Source organism: Petaurus breviceps, unplaced genomic scaffold (assembly GCF_028583685.1).
Source record: "Petaurus breviceps papuanus isolate PSGF00001 unplaced genomic scaffold, PetGlider_PUasm1.0 90650, whole genome shotgun sequence".
Lineage (NCBI taxonomy): Eukaryota > Metazoa > Chordata > Mammalia > Diprotodontia > Petauridae > Petaurus > Petaurus breviceps.
Window position 1 is genome coordinate 8,710,950 of NW_027187299.1, and position 5,225 is coordinate 8,716,174.

The following is a 5,225-nucleotide window of genomic DNA, read 5'->3' on the forward strand; positions in this document are numbered from 1 at the left end:
ATGGCATTTTCATTCTCTCTATGGCCACTGAACTGGAACTCTATTGCCCTAAGACATGAACAGTTCTCCCCTACCTTGAGAGAAACTTGTCCCTGCTGATGGCCTTCTGTCCACTATCGTATCTTTGCTTCTTTTTGCTAACAGAGGCAACAAGTATATACTTTGTCACCACTTGCCTCATTTCAGTCCACTTCAATCTGGCTTCCACTCCACCACGTTATTAAAAGTCCTTTCTTGAAAGTCATTGACAACCAAATTTTTTAGCAAATTCAGTATTCTTTTCTCCACCTTAATTCTTTTTTTGTTTGTTCTCCTGCAGCTTTGGCATTTGCCTAACTTTCTGAGCTCCCTTCTCATTGTTACCTTCCATTCTGACCACTGCCTGCTTCTTTCTGATATTCCCTAAATGTAGATATTCCCCCAGGTTTTTGTCCTCAACCCTTATCCCTTCTTTTTTTTTTGTTTTGTCTCTTTCTTGTAAAATGTCCTTTACTTCGATAGTTTCCATTACTTCTATGCTTATAATTTACAAATTTAGACTCAGTTTCTCTGTCAGGCTCCATTTTGATATCTCCAGCTTTCAGATTTTTCACTTGGATAGCCACTCCTCACCACAAGTCAAAGGTGTCTGCCAAATTCATCATTTTCCCCATCTCCTGCCCTCCCTGATGTGATCAGTGGCAGCAATGTTCTTCCAGTAAGGCACAGAACCTCAATTTTCTTGAATTTCACCTTTGCTCCTCACATGCCATCAGTTACCATTCCTTATCACACCTTCCCTTTGCAGTTTGTCTTACAATGGCTCATTTCTTTCAGTTTTAACTACCAGCTTTCTTAATTCAGGGCCTTAATTATCATGCCCAGATTATTTTAATAGTCTCCCAACTAATGAGATCTTTGCCTCAGGGTCTCTTCCCTCCAATCCAACTTGCACATTTCTGGCAAATTAATTCTTCCTGAAGCTCTGCCTTAATCTCATCACTTTCTCCTGCTCCAAATCCTTCAGTGATTCCCCATTACTTGTGGAAGAAATCCCCAAACTTTTCCTGAGAGGCTACTTTTGACTTTCCTTCCGTGTTTTATTATCCCCATTGTGTCCCAAGTTTACTCTTCTAATTTTCTCTCCCTATTTCTCAACCCATACCTCCCATTTCCAGACACAGATTGATATAGTCATTGACCTGGACATTCACTGTACTCGGCCATTTTCCATTCTTCCCATCGGTGACTTTTCCCTTCTTGTCTACCTAGTTAAACCCTACCATCTTTTAAGACCAAGTTCAGATCCTTTCTACTTGAAACTTTCGCTCCAACTAAGTCATCTCTTCCTCCCCTAACTTTAGTATTCATTGTGTATGAAACTCATGTGATAAGCTTAAGTTGTCTCATACAACTGAGATGTTATTTTTGTATTTATTTTACTTTCATGCTTATTTTTTCAGGCATTTATGTTTTGTTTTCATTAGCATGTTAATGTTATACTTTGTATCTCCCATAGGACATCACACACAAGTGGCTTAGAGTAATCACAACCTTAAAGGCTCTCCTGGGGGAGAAAGGAGGGCAACCTGGAGTGGGAATTGGGGAGGTTCATGCTCAGGCAGGCAGTAAGGATTTATTAAGTGCTTATAATGTACCAGGCACTAGACTAAATGCTGGAGATATACATATAAGCAAAAAGAAAAAGCCACTACCCTCAAGGAGTTTACATTTAAATGGTGGAAGACTACATATAAAAAGGAGATGAAACACTGGGAGATACCCATTCAAGTCCATAAGGGAATGAAATTTCACCTAGACATCCCCAAAATGGCAGCTCCAGAACCAATTCACCAGTGGGAGAAGGGGGCCAGCGTGGCAGAAGGACATTCTGGGGTAAGAAGGCCTAGGCAGTGAGGGAACTCCCAAAAAGGTAGCTGAGTTAGAAATACATCTCTGCAATCACTTGGCCACCACTTCCTACTGCCCCTGTCCCACCCTCCCCCAAATAAACATGATCAAATCAACTCTGTCATTGTCGCTAGATGTGCTGTGTTCATCTACTCTCCTATAATTCCACTCACGACCCTTGTAATTTTCCAAACCAAACTACCCCTCCCTGGTCACCATCCCACACGTGTATCTTCTACTACAATGAAAGCTTCTTAAGGGCAGGGTTGTCTTTGCTTTTGTGTGCCTTCCTAGCACTTAGTTCACTGTTTGGCACATACTAAGTGCTTAATAAATGCTTTTTCATTTTTTCTTGCATCTTTTTTTTCTTTTGTCAAACAACAACAAAGCAAGGATGAAAACAGAATAAAGCAATATACATTCAACAGAATTGTTTTCTATCATGGAGGATATTCTTTGCAAAGGGTGTGGGATTCGCTATAAATGAGGAAGTTCTTCAGGTTCTCTTATTTGAAAATGACATTGTGCTAGTTGATTGCATACAGAAGCTTCTCAGTGAGATTCACAATTAGTCAAGAGAGATTAGCCTAACATTACATACAGAAAAAGCAAATGGAAGGAAAATTATTATTGTCCAGATTATGACATGACAGAGAGGCAATCCATTGAGTTAGTGTTTAGGGCAAACACTGCAGACACAGACTGAGCTGGATCTAGAATTGAGTAAAGATGAAAAGACTAGGCTGGATTATATTTAGGAAATCAGTATTTTTTAAAGTTTATTGCTACATTTTGAAACCACAGACACTTCCCAACACCCTAAATAACTCCATTTAAAAAGTACATTCCCCCAAAATTAATCAATTATTAACAGAAGAGCTGTTTTTTTTTGTTTTTTAAATTAAATTGCTTATTTTTAGTTTTCAACAATCACTTCCATAAATTTTAAATTTTCTCCCCTTCCTTCCCCCCTCCCTCCCTAAGATGGCTCACAATCTGATATGGGCTTTACACATACATTCCTATTAAACAAATATTCACATTAGTAATGTTGCATAAAGAAGAACTATAATGAATAGGAAAAAAAAAGCAACAAAACAAAAGTCTTCATTCTGCATTCCTACTCCATAGTCCTTTCTCTGAATGTGACTAGCATTTCCCACCATGTGTTCTTTGGAATTGTTTTAGGTCCTTGTATTGCTGAGAAGGGCGAAGTCTATCAAAATCAGTCATCACACACAGTGGCTGTTACTGTGTACAGTGTTCTGGTTCTGCTCACCTCTCTCAGCATCAGTTCATATAAGTCCAGGTTTTTCTGAAGTCTGTCTGCTCATCATTTCTTATAGCACAATAGTATTCCATTACATTCATACACCACTACTTGTTCAGCCATTCCCCAGTTGATGGGCATCCCCTCAATTTCCAGTTATTAGCCACCACAAAAAGAGCTGCTATAAATATTTTTGTACTTGTGGGTCCTTTTCCCACGTCTATGATCTCTGGGATAGAGCCCTAGAAGTGGTACTGCTGGGTCAAAGGGTATGCACATTTTTATAGCCCTTTAGGAGGAGAGCTGTTTTCTAACTTGGACAGGAGAGTACTAATGTTTGGTTTTTTTTTTTTTTTACCAATTTTGCAGTCTCTCTTTATTGACCTCATTGTAGTCATTTTGGTTTTTGGGCTCTGCTTTCTTCATTCTGTATCACTTTATAGCATTTTCTCTTTTCTACAACAAGTATCAGTGTTGTTATGGAAACTCCCTCCACCAGTACAGTCCATGTATTGCTTAGTTGATAAGTCACAATGTTAGATGCAGGATTTGAACTCAATTCTTCATGATTCTGAGTCCCACTAACTACTACCCACTAAGCCCATTCTTCTCAGAAACAAGTTTTCCATATGTCGAAATTCTTGATATTCATCATTTTATGATGCAGTAATATTGTGACATACATAAATAATTTATTCATTTACCAACTGTTCAGCTCTTTCAAAATCTTACTTTTACTGTTTATCTTCCTCTTACCTCTTGAAACATCCCCTGTAACAAAGATTTTAAAACAAAGTTCAAAAAAACAGTTCAGTAAAACTGCAGCCAAAGTATCTAACAATATGTGCAACATTTTACATCTATAGCCATAAACACCCACTTCCATGAAGAGTGGAATAAGGTATTCAGAATGCTTTCATTTATCCCAAGCTTCCCATGATATAATCATATTTTTAACTCCCATGGTCTCTTAGTGACACTGCAAATTCTAGAACACCATGACCATCAAGGGATTGATAATGTCAGATGACCCCAAGTGCAATGGAGAGAGACATAACAGGTATAAGTAGGATAAACTACTGTATATTATTACCATTGATGACTTGCCTCTAAGAAGTGGCATAAGAAATACCATCCATCCATGTAGGAAATTTGTGATTATAAAGGAGCTGGGTTGGTCATATTGTGAGAGTATGGGATACAGGAATGGGGAACCTGCTGCCTCAAGACCACATGTGGCCCTCTAGGCCCCTAAGTGTGGTCCTTTGACTGAATCCAAACTTCACAGAACAAATTTCCTCAATAAAAGGATTTGTTCTATAAAACTTGGACTCAGTCAAAAGGCTGCACCCAAAGACCTACAAGGCCATGTAAGGCCTTGGTGCCACAGGCTCCCCACTCCTGCTCCAGTGATTAGCCTGACAGCTTCACTGGTGACCACAAAATATAAAAGACCTAGAGGAAAGCCTGTACAACATTGGATAGATACTCCAGAGGGTATTCATGGGAAGGTATATACAAGAATCACAGGATGAGGAGGTATGAATGGGTCTTGGTAGTGATGGGTGATAACCATATTGTTGAGATCATACATTCATTAAAGGTCTGAAGTATCAGAATATCTTACTTAAGCATTTGCTTTATCACCCAGATTGTTATTTTGCTGAACTTTCTCTAATATGAATTGCAGCATCAACATCAGAAGAAAAAAAATGAATTTGTGAGGTAAAAGCCTAAATATCCATCACCATTCATACTAATGGAGAAGAAATTAGGAAACATGTCCTAGAAGAAATGATAGTGATTATGATGATGCATACACATAAACTGTTCCTATTAAAAAAAAGAAAGCTATAAATAGAAGGTTATATCCCTTTTTCTCCAAATAAGCACAAGAAATTCATAATTCACAGATAATAAAAGGATTACCCTTCATTTCTGATATTTTTGTTGGTCTGTTTGAATTATTTGTTAAATATCTTATTCCTGAACTTAATATCCTCCAGGAGAGGAATACTTTGTTTGAAATAATGGGTGTCAAAAAAAAAAAAACTTATCTCAGTTT